General features: G+C 38.5%; 2 protein-coding genes across 11 annotated transcripts in view; one reads left to right on the plus strand and one right to left on the minus strand.

Annotated features, from left to right (window-relative positions):
- AMN1 (antagonist of mitotic exit network 1 homolog) overlaps positions 1–12,262 on the plus strand; it is a 469,636-nt gene that overhangs the window by 225,115 nt on the left and 232,259 nt on the right. The gene's annotated exons all lie outside the window — the stretch shown is intronic.
- Positions 1–12,262, minus strand: part of LOC138722177 (protein bicaudal D homolog 1) — a 305,608-nt gene that overhangs the window by 213,715 nt on the left and 79,631 nt on the right. The gene's annotated exons all lie outside the window — the stretch shown is intronic.

Consider the following 12,262-nt stretch of genomic DNA (forward strand, 5'->3'; position numbering starts at 1 on the left):
CTTCCTCTTCTTGTTACTCGCTTAGAGTGATCAGGTTAATAAAGCAGTATTTCTCAGCAACCATTTCTGATGTTTTCTGGACAGCTCTGAAGAAACCTTGAAGAAAGCAAAGTACAAGCCACGACTGAAGTAATGAGGATATCATTTAGCTGTGAAAGACGGAGGGGGAAAACCTGCAATAATATAATAACATAAACATTAATGTAATTACACAAGATCATATACAAATAAAAATTAAATAAAAACATTAATAAAGTAATATATAAAGTAAAATAAAAGCAAACCCCTTTTTGTTTGTATTACCTTAAAAAACAGATTTTTGTTGAAAGTTACATGCCCTAATTATGGAACATGCCAAAAGAAGGCCTCTAACATTAAAAGTATTTAGCCTAACATCAGCAAAAGCTCTCTCATGTATCTTACTTCAAAGATAATTGTTTGAAAGACCACAATTTTAATTTTTTTCCCCAATATGGGGGGGGAGAGAGAGAGAAGTCATGGCAATACATGTTCTTCTAGCGGGAAATTCTCCCCAAAAGCCTAATTTCTACCCAGTCCTATGAAACCACAAAGCAAGTATACATTTGTACCCACTGTAACCAGTGGCTTCCTTTGCCTTCCAATATACTAGAACTACTTGCCAAATGATATCCATTGTTTTAGTGCCATGATTTATTGCCTTTCAGAACACGTTCTAAGTTTTACAGGCACTAGGACTGAAGCAGAAACTTCAAAGCAAAGCCCTGTTCAAAAACTTTTTAGCTTTTAAGCCTACTTCACTTACAGAATCCTGTGAACTCAGCATTAAAGGATTCTAAAAATATTCAATAATGTATTAACCCAGCTGTCTTCTCAAAAGACTGCAAGTTCCTGAAATAGCAAGCATCAGCAACTTGCCGAATAGGATTTTCCAAACAACAAGAAATTCAATTTAATGAAACTGTTAAGCACTGATTCAATCACTGTATCTGTGAATGTAAGACAACTGTTTCAGGAGCACTGTTAATAAATTATATCTTACTCTCTAAACTTATATTCCATGCCTTATTCTTCCTAATTTAAGACTAAGCAAAACATACCAGTCTAATAAAGACCCAACAAGACAAATGGAAAGGCCACGTAACCAGGAGAAAAAACAAAACACAGCCAAATAGCAAGTAGGACCAACAGGGCTAGAGCATCATATGAAGAAATGGGAGCTGGAGCCCTCTCTACCAGAGATCTATAGTTAAAGCACTATGGGTAAATACCAGTACATAGTGACAATGGCCTTCCAGGTACATAGCCTATTTTCTTCAAATGTACTTCAAAGATGCATTTTAGCACGTGTGATGACTGAGAATGGCCATGAATACTGATTCTGGGGAGGGCACGCAGCATAACAGAAAGTCACCATATACTTAACATTTCCTTGTACCTATGAATACAGAAAATGTCAGAGAAATTAATTCAAGCATTTTTTTGCTATCACACCAAATTTGAACATTACTGCATATTATACTGTTCGATTTCTTTCTTAAACTGTTGTCAATATATTAAAAAACAGGAGAAGGAATGAAAGGAAACATAGTTCTCTCTTCACATCAGTGGAAATTATGCATATCCATGCAACAAGGAAAGGAACACGAGATGTCTTTTAATTAAAAAGCAAGCAAAACGTCCTGTTTCTGTACTTCATGGTCTATATAGAACACAAAAAAGTTTAAACTTCCCAGATATACCCACTTAAGGCTTTACATGAGATTGATCACTTTTAAATTAAGCTGTTCATCAATGTTTTTCAGCTGGCAGAAAGAAATTTGTTCTACTTTGATTTTAGATTTTAGTAATTTGCCTAATGTGTTCACTTATTTACAAAACCTTACAAGCTTGCTATAATATAGACATTTCAATTAGCTATGCATACTTATTTCACTAAAGCTACCCCTGTAGTGGGAAAAGTTAGCCACTTGAAAAACTTTTCAGGTCAACCAACTTAACAACAGGCACAACTGCCTTCCAACAACCACCAGTTTCCAGGCCTGGATGTGGCAATATGCCTTACACCACCACTTCCCACAAACATCCACACCCAGGGAGCAGCACAAATGGGCTGTAGTCTTAGAGACATAGAACAGCCCATTCCAGCCTTCAGAATTACCTCCTGAACATGTTAGACAGGAAACAATCAAAAGGTCCCCAGGAGCTAGACGCAGCTGGCACTGGCATCAGGTATGGAAGGAAGAAACAGCAGATGAAGGTCAAAACGTGAGAGAGTCTCAGCTTGGACTGTAGACCAGAAAAAAGTTCACTTGTGTTGGGGTGAAATGTCGGATACAAACTGATTTGCTGAACTTACCTTATGGTATTACATATGGGAATATACCAGCCTGCTATGGAAGCCTAGATGGGGAAGTAGCTTTCATTTGATACCACGTGACACCAAGGAAGAAGAAGTACCACCACGCAAATGCAAAGCAGGTGTTGCCTGTGCTCCCCACAAAAGAAAGTACCAATATCTGACTAAAATATTTGTAGTGAAGATGTATAGTTTGGGTCCTGGACAGATGTGGTTCCTGTTTGGCTGCTGTACCACAACAGCTTCTCCCTAAACCAAATTTCAGGCAAAATTTCCATCTTTTTGACTGTATTGGTAAAAGTACATCAACAGAGGCAATGGAGTTCTCTGGGTGAACCATGAAGAAGTAATGACAGAAGCGAAGACCTGTGGTTGTAACTGTAGGAACAGTGCCCAAAGCACCTGCGGTGTTTCTATGATAGTGCTTTGGATTGGTATAGTACTGCATCTTGCAGACATAATTGTTAATTACTGCAGTTCTTTTCAGTATGGTGCTACCTTCCTTGGTGTGGCTACTCATTAAAACCGCTTAGAAATCACTACTGGTCCTTTTATGGCTTCTGTTCCCTTGAGAAATCCCCTCCCAGTTCAGACACAATAGCTGAAGTCAGCTACAAAAACTGTACTAACAGACAGCAGTCTGAATTTCACCTTAGACTAGTCCCATCACCTCTCTCAAGACTTTGCTTAAAAGGATGCTGTTCACTGAGTTAGGAGACCTATTTTGTAAGTTAGTCGTAAAAGCCCAGTAACAAGATGCCATTAAGCACTTTATATATATATATACACACACACTGAGACCTAAGAATTGTCTAAGAGTATCATGACCTTTTAGGGGTGTCTTAAAAATTTGAACTTTGAGAATCATAAAATAATGATCAAAATTGTTTGACTGCATGATAAAGGATGGCAATAGTGGGCATGAACAGATAAGAGGTCAGTCTCATCATGGAAGAATGTGTAACTTTTAAGGAAAAGATCATTTCCATTGAACTGTAAATAACCCCAGATGGAAATTCCAGTGTCAGAAGCAAACTAGCATGAAAGAAATAATGCAGTTGAATAAAACACAAACAGGCTTATAAAAGAGCAATAGAAAAATATGACTGTTCCAAACAATGTATTTAAGAATATTTATATGACAAATATAAACTGCAATAGGAGGCTAGTGTGAAGAAGTGAGTGACATGAAATGATGTCTGTAAAATGAAAATTATATTTAGCTCTTAAAGAAAACGATAAAAAAGAGAAGCCACATGTCTAATTTAGGTGTAGAAGGCAATACATATGTAAAATATTATCTCAAAACATAAGTAGGTAATGAAAGATGCTATTTCTGAGTTTCAGTTTTATTTTCGCTAGCCACCTCCTGGGGCAGGAATTACAAAGTGTTTGCATAGAAACACACTCTATTAGTCTGTGATGATTAATAAGCAATAAAATATGACCTGACTGCTATCAGGGCAAGCAGGCTGCCTATCTTTATGGCTTTGACATTAATGTAGATTTTCCAATGCATAATGCAACAGCATTGAACTTGTTCAAAGTATTACCTATTCCAGCTGCTAATTTGCTGCAAAGTGGAATGCACTACATTTAGTTACCTCCACATTCCTAACATAAAAGTAAGGAGAAAAGCAGTTCAGGATTATCCAGAAGTGTAGCATATTTCCTAGGCAAGTGTCAGCATGGCACCACAGATGTAAATATTTGCTAGAGCTTCTTAACTGGGGTTAATATCAGGGACAGGTCTTATTTTGTGGCACAATTTGAATGCCCCTAGTCACCTGCAATTCTGTGTCTCTCTTTCAGGTAAAAGATTATTTTTATTTTAAGCTTATCATTTTCTCACCTCCTCCCCCTTATTATCAACTCATTAACCACAGCTCAGGTTTCTCTGACATTTTTCAGCTAACAAGCGATCAGTGGCAGACCTAGGTCTGTAAGGAACCCCCCTCTAGACCTGGCTGCGCAGTGGGGCAAGTGGCCAAGAGGCTCTAGCCCTTGCCCCAAAACCAGCTGGTACAAAACTGCCCCCTCTGTAAGACGTGTCTAAATGGAGCCACATCACATTATTTCTTTAAATTATCTCTGATATTTTATACCTTGCACACCTGAACATTGCTGACATCAGTCTGCAAGTAGCAGTTTCTTTGCTAGTAAATCTAACAGGGAATCTCTCTCCACTAGGCTTTTTTACAGGTGTATGCTCAGTTCTCGGTTTTGACCACTTTGCTGTTTGTCACTCCCTGTTCCCTCTCATTTTGGGTACAGAGATTTTTCAGGCTCTTAGACAAGGACTGCATTCTGTTCTTGAAGGACACAGTAGGTAGCACTGAATCTGAACCTGACTTGAGCTTATCAGTTGTGCTGCAGCACAAACAGCAAAGAAACAAGGTACTTGCAGAAGTGACCGGTGGGTTTTCTTAAAAAGTAGAAAAGTTTTATGCCTCTAAAATTTATCCATAATTTAGATTAAAGCTTTACGTAGTTGATGTGACCTCCTGATGTTCATTTGAGATAGCTGAGAGAGGTCAATAGGTTTCCCTTTGGAATACAAAACTGAAGTGATTAAAGTCTTCAAATGCAAATAATGGGCATATTGCAACCAAAACACAAACAGATGCACATTTAGTCAAAATAATGAGAGAAGAGGGAATTTAACAGATATTGTATTCATGTGAGATGGACAGCCCATGCAGGGAACCAGATTGAAAACCCAGGAACAGATTGAGAACACAGTCTGAATCAGCATGGGCATAGAGGCAAGAAAACTAGATCATGAACTTTTGGCTTGACAGGTTAGCTGAAAACAGCTTGTTGTTTTACAGCTATAGAAGCATCCCATTTGTCTGATTTCTCCTGTATTCAAGAAAGGAGGACGCTGAATTCTCCTACACAGAAGACAGAATGATGCTTGATCCCATCACTAATTCCTCTTTCATCTCAGAAGAGCAAACAAGGTTCCTAGACTTAACTAGTCCCTGGTCAAAAGCAATATGAGATAATTGATAACAATTTAGTTGTACCCAAGCAACTGTCTATGCATTGGTCATTTCATATTTTCCAGGCTCAAGATAATCAGTTTTATGCTCTATGTTCTCCCCATCTTAGAGAAAAAAAATACTGAATGTTTTGTACTTGGTTTGAAGCCAGCTAACAAATGGGGGGCGGGGGGGAGGGTGTCCTTATTTGTTCTCATGAGATTGATCAGCCTTCTGAAAAAGGTGAAAATTAAACTTTAAAGGACAGTTGTTTTCAATTCATGTTTTGCTACAGGCACTCAATATGACCCTAAGAAAATCGCTTCTTGACTTCCCATTTGAAAACTGCAGTGAAAAAGACTGTTACGATACATCCATGCATGATCTAAGATACAGCATACTACAGTTGTAAGCACAGTACAGGTAACTATGATAAATCCATAAATATTACCTGAAGAAGCTATTTTATTACCTTGTAAAGGCAAGAGGTATATAACCTGAAGTAAGCTGGTATTTGGAAATGTAATAATTATTATTCAAGAATAATGCAAATGCTAGTGCAATGGTAAAGTCATGTATGTTAATATCTGCATGAAAGATCTGACTTGCAAACCAATGTGCTAGAGGTTTCACCTATGCCAGAAATACTGAGATCAGATACATGGAAAACATAAGCAATACTGCGACTGTTTACAGATGCAGAAGAGTATGACAAATGTAAACAATTCAGTCTTTCCCCCAAGGAAGCTCTGGATAACTGTGCATAATGTGGATGTCTTTGGTTTGTTCTCAATAGATCCCTACAGTGTCTCTGGGCCTGTTGAAATTCATATATCAGACGCCAATCAACAAAGTCTTCCTGAAGCACTGGGGGAAATGAGCATTTACATTCAACTCAGCTACCAACTGATTTCAATCAACGTGCCACGGTTTGAGGTCTTAGGCAACCATGCTGGGTTTTTTGTAAATAAGGAACAAAAATTTTCTTAAATGTGATTCTTAGGAAATATTTATACACAAGAAGAAGAAAGAACTACCATGAAAATGAACATTCAATACTAATCTCCATCGCTCCTTAACAATCCAGTAAAAGGAGAAGTGAATTAGAATTTCCATTTAATTGCCTTTAACAACACTCTAGATGAGAATTTCAATTCCCTGTCCTGAGCATTCCCTCCAGGCACGGAAAACGCAAGAAAGGGGAAGCTTTTAACAAAGAGCAGCACTTATCTACAACACAACTAATTAGGTTCATGCTGGTAATTTTAAAGCAGCTGCGTTCAAAATTAATATGGCCAATAATTAAATTATTTCTATAAACAAAATAATTCACCTAGTATTAATGAACCATAAAGTGGCTTAAAAATTTGCACCAATATCTATATTGGTGCTTACACGAGTCCATACTGTTATCAAACCAGCCTCCAGATATTACAAAATTGCAATTAAAACAAATAGAGGCAATACCAGAATAAATATGGAAAGTTGTCACAGATTTTTTTTTTTTATTTTTAAACAAAATGCGTCTTAAGTCTGAGATGGAACATGCCTTCCATGGAAGTTCTATTTCCTTTGCTTTTCTGACCAGTTCTTTTTTTACTGTTTTTCTAACCATGAAATGACAGAGATAACTGCAATTGTTTCTCCTGCACTTGCTTGAATAATGCTGCAAAGAATATGTGCCAAAATTCAATTCTTTAAGAGTTGTTGGTCTGCTAGTTATTTCGCATTAGCTCCCCATATGAAAACCCATATTCCATAGCAACAGCACATGTACAGTGCATTTTAGGTGTGGTCTAAGCAAAGTTATGTCACTAGTGAACAATAAAAACAATTCATGAAGAATAACAGCTGCATTCTACACTGCTGCTGCTACTTTTGCCATAATTTTCTGCTGGAGGGTAGTATTGCATAGTGAAAGGTTATTTCTAATTGTAAAGGTAGAACAGGAGGAAGAAGGAAGAACACTTCCATCATATCAAGTTAGGACTGTCTCAGAGCCACATATAAGGAAGCAGAGGCTTCATGCCCAGAACGCCTTTTCTAGAGGAGAAGGACAGAAATAAGGAGTAATGGCATGACTACATCCTAGACACAGATACACACCGATTGGTGAAGCTGGACAGAGGAAGGAAAGAGAAAGCTGCTTCATAGGAGATAATGCTCTTCACACATTAGAGTAAAGAAGCAAAGGAGAAATCCTGTATCAATATCTGCTGCAGACGGAAGGAGTATACCTCAACACATACAAGAATAACGAATAGAAAATAGTAATTTTATTGTCATAATACTAGACTTGTGCTAGCTTTCAGAACTGCTTAGGCATCTGTAGGTTACCTGCTTACTGGACCACCTGAAAGTTTTAAACTAGCCGGGACCTTCTTTAGGAAAGATTCTGCAATTTGGTCTCAAATCTAGAAGGAAATGGTATTTCTCTGCTGCAAACCACTCCGCTGGAGGCAATAACACATTGATTTTATTTAGATCCTCTTTTCTCAGTGTCTTGCACTATTTTATCAATAAACAAAAGTGGTCATCTAACACTCCTTATTCTGAGCATATGGTAAGCAGTAGTATTTTTGCCAAGCAGAAAAATGAAGGATTTTCTTCTCCAAGAACAGGGAACTCTTCTACTTGAATAGGAAAACAGGTAATACAAGTACAATCTTGCCTTCAAAGCACTGTAAAATGTCACCCACAGGGACAAGTCATTATGCTCAGAGTATTTCTTCATTATACAAACAAAAGAAATTGGAAGCCAAAATGGGCATTTTCACTCTGTACATTTTCACAGAGAAGGAGAAAACCCTCTCTCCTTTAAGATATTTTTTGGACCTGCAGTAAAGTCTCAGACAATCAAAGCAGCAGTATCTTATCCTTGAACTGACACCTAGAGATAAGCACAAAGACCTTCTCTACTCTTTGTGTTTCTCAAACTTTTACAAAATGTCTTTGTGGCTTGTCTGTCTCAATGAGTCATCCGCTAGATGGGGTCCCGAATGCAGGGGAAGAAAAGACCTCACTACATTCAGCATGTGTAGAGGTAAAAACTAACATCCCTATCCTCATAAATGCTATTTTTTAAAACAATTTGCAATTCTCTTTGAATCCTTTAATGAACCTCTCCAGAGAATGATTTCTACAGTTTTTGGAATGCAAGAAAAAAGAGGAGTTACCTGTCACTCAAAACTAAGCATCTCTTTTGATAATTTTCCTCTCTCCCCAGTAGGCTGAGCATAACGGCTCCATCTATGCAATGGAAAACACCAAACTGGCTGTGACTAGTTTTTCATTATCCTGCTTGTCACATGACCCTATCACAGACCTGCTGAGCTAACTGCATTCAAATGGGCTTCTCGGGAGATCCACTCCTAGCACAGGTAAAGGCTCACACTGTGGAGCAATCTAGTATCGTGCTACTGGGGAAGCAGGAGCCAAAGCTGACTGTAAGGAGTTACATATAGCTTTTGCAGCCCTAGCTGACCAAATAGTAAATTAAAAACATGTTATTATATGCAAAGCAATGCATGATAGTAGAAGGAGCAGACCTGACTCTACAGGCATAGCAACAGGCCCTATTTAAAGCCCATTGTCAATAGCTCTATGAAATAAGCAGCGCAGGAAGAGCAGCGCTCAGGAAGGCAAAGTGAGTTTCATTGCTGGGAGGGCCTGTAAGTTTTCCTAGCGATGAAACCACTATATGTCTATGACCAACAAAATGAAGGGAAGTTCACTCTGAGAGGGATATAGCATAAAAGTAAGTGCCCAGAGTGGCAGGGTAATCTCCATCCTTGGAGACTTTCAAAACTTGTCTCAGTCAAGACCCTGAGCAACACCTAACTTAGAGCTTCAAGCAGTGGATGGACAAAATCATCTTCAGGAACACCCTCCAAAATAAATAATGTTATGATTAAGGGAGCAATTCCATATGCTGGAAGGACTTGTACTCACTCCACTTCTCATGGACTGTACAGTGGAAAGAGCTACAACTCATAGTTAGCTATTTTTTCAGTTATCTTCAACACCAGTTTAAAAATGAACACAACCAAAGTAAAATCATTCTGGTTTTACTGTAATAAACAGATCTGATTGTTTAAATATAATGGAGCATATAGAGACCAGAATGTCAACATTAGAAGAGCTGATTTCAAGCACAAACAAAGCTTTAATTTTTGCTTATTTGCTACTGCAGCACTCTCAACTAGTTTTATTGCAGCAATCATAAAAACAAGTCCCTGAGAAAGTAAAGTAAAAAGAGTAAAGCCCTAGTAACTAGGCAAGACTTAGCTCACCTCTGTAGCAGTCAATGCAGATGTACACTGCTAAAATCTTATAAACATCTATACTTATAGACTACGTTTCTTGTATACCTCACTAAAGTACTCATGCTTATTAAATTTTAAAGCCTTAATTTGTCTGCCACTTCCATTCCTACTTTCTGCAGTTCTTTCTATGAATTGACAGCACAGCAGTTCTGACTACTCTCTAGGTAATTAATAAGAACAGACTCTCTCCTTGTGATCACACATGACATACTTAATGTCAGCACACAGCAACCAGAGTTGGGCTTAGCACAAGCAGCTTTGACAATGGAGCACTCCATGTGCCAGTTCCTAGAGCTGGAGTATTTAAGTTCCAAACAGGAGGTAATACATTAGCTTTTAGAAAAATAACACCTAAGCCAAAGGTTTAAAAAGAGAAAGAAAGCAGATTCAGACATTTCTGTTTCTGCAGGCACTTATAAAACCTACTAAAACATGAAGTTGAAAAAAAATCTCTAAATAAAAGCATGCCCTTCAGAACAAGAGGCAAAACCTCTCATTTATTTTCAAACGAAGGTTTAATTAGAGCTCTGCCAGCCACAGAGTTACCACAGGGAACTTTGTGCTTTCATTAGCATTGATCAACAAAGCACACACACCTGTTTCACACAATGCTGTTGCAGCTGTGTGCTTACTGCAAGTGCTGGATAATCTCATGCCTCCAGAGCAAGTGACATTTTTAAGGCATATGGTGGTACTGATAATCACATTACAGCAACGACAGCTTATCTTCTAAATACAAAAAAAAAAAGAGAGTGTCAAAGAATGGGATTGTTCTAAGTTGTCCCCACTGCGGTTCATAGGGAGTTTAAATTAATTTTGAAAGCAACACAACAAACCCAATCCCCTCCAAAACCCAACACCCCCCCCCGCCCCTTTATTCAACCAAAGTAAAGATAGTGAGGAAAGGCACTTGCTGTGTGCTGCTGACCAGCGTATCTACTAATGAGAAGAGGGATTTGTCTGACACATGAGGTGGCATGAGGAGGTGGATGGCCTGGCACTCCGCCAAGTACTACTGCATTCACACCAAATTTGTCTGTCTAAAGCCAACTCGACTATAAACTGAAGAAGGTAGACCACGTCCCATCCTCTGTATTTCTACAAAGGGCAGCAAGGATCCAGACTGATCACACTTCCATGTGCCATCCCAATTTAAGCAAAAGGCGGTAGTCCAATCAAGATTTAGCTTTGATACGCAAGAAACCTGCAACCTAAGCCACTTGTGCAGGCATAGTTTTTCCTGTGCTTTTGCCTAAAGACTTGTCTGTCCTTAGTATCTGTTTCCTTTTACTGTATGAATACAGAAGGCAGTGGCTGCAGTGATGAAGGGATTTGAAAATGGCAAGCAAACCAGCAAGATTAGGGATCAGCAAGCCATATCCAGGGTTGCAGGACGGACTTGTGTCAGCCAGAATATAAGTAGTTTTCAATCTTGTTTTCTGATGCAGTGTTAAATACATAACACCGCCCAATGACGAAAAGTCCCATTTGTGAAATAAGTTGGTCCCAGTAAGCAATTTGCAAAGGATAACAGTTTTAAGATGATAATATGACTTTGCTTCGTCAGCAGCTTTGTCTCAGGGTGATCTGTCTTCCAGACTGTAAAATAACTGCATAAGCATATGCAAATCATGCATACATGATTTATTTAGTTCTACTGAGCCAGAGCTTTCATTGGCTTTAGCGGAGCACAGATTTCAACCCTTGGTATTAATTTCTGGGTAATATACTCTTGTTCTGGCTCCTGGTTCACTATATTTGGTCATGTGGAAATTGCAAGCAAATTGCTAACAGTTTAAACAACCAAGTTTTGAAAATCAGCAAAAGCTGTCAATCTCACCTCTTTCAGAGGCATTCCTATTTTCACAAAGGCTTTTAAATTACTCCACAAGCATCACCAGAGTTTTCCCTTTAGACGACTCCTTCTCATAACAGCAGTTTTCGTGGAACAGAGTCTTCTTTCCTCCCTTGAAACCCATCGCGGGAGCGAAGCCCATGTTACTGCAAAGCACAGGATCAGCAGCAGAGACAGGAGAACACCCCAGTCAGCAGCCAGAGAGGGAGTGCTTAGCTAGCAACCTAAATCCGTCAGGGCACCGGATGCCGGAGCTTTCCTTATCTTTTCCAGAAAGGAAGCTTTCACACATCTCCGAACTTGATACTTAGCAAACTGTAAAGGCACATATTCCAGTATGAGTCAAATGGCCATTTGCATAGTTGCAAGAGCAGAACGCAAATATCAAAATCTTCCACAAATGCTTAAAGTGAATTATTTCATACTCTTCTGAAGACACTTAAAACAAAAGATCAGTACAAATGAAGTACAAAAGGAAGTACTTGTGTATTTATACACTTGTGCTCACATGCACATCATAAGAAGCAGCAGAACATAGGTTAAAAGGAAAAAATAGCAGTTATTTGCTACAGAGTTCCATATATTCGGTTTCATGTAAAACAAAAGGAAGAACAAACTGACCTAGAGATAAGGTGTCGAGATAATGGAGAACAGGACTGGAGCCACAAAATATCCAGATATGAAAACAAAGAACTGCAAAAATTCAGGATTTTTGTGCAGGAATGAAACAAAATACGAGGCACAATACCAAAACCACCAT

This window comes from Phaenicophaeus curvirostris, chromosome 1, assembly GCF_032191515.1.
Source record: "Phaenicophaeus curvirostris isolate KB17595 chromosome 1, BPBGC_Pcur_1.0, whole genome shotgun sequence".
In the NCBI taxonomy this organism is placed as follows: Eukaryota; Metazoa; Chordata; class Aves; order Cuculiformes; family Cuculidae; genus Phaenicophaeus; species Phaenicophaeus curvirostris.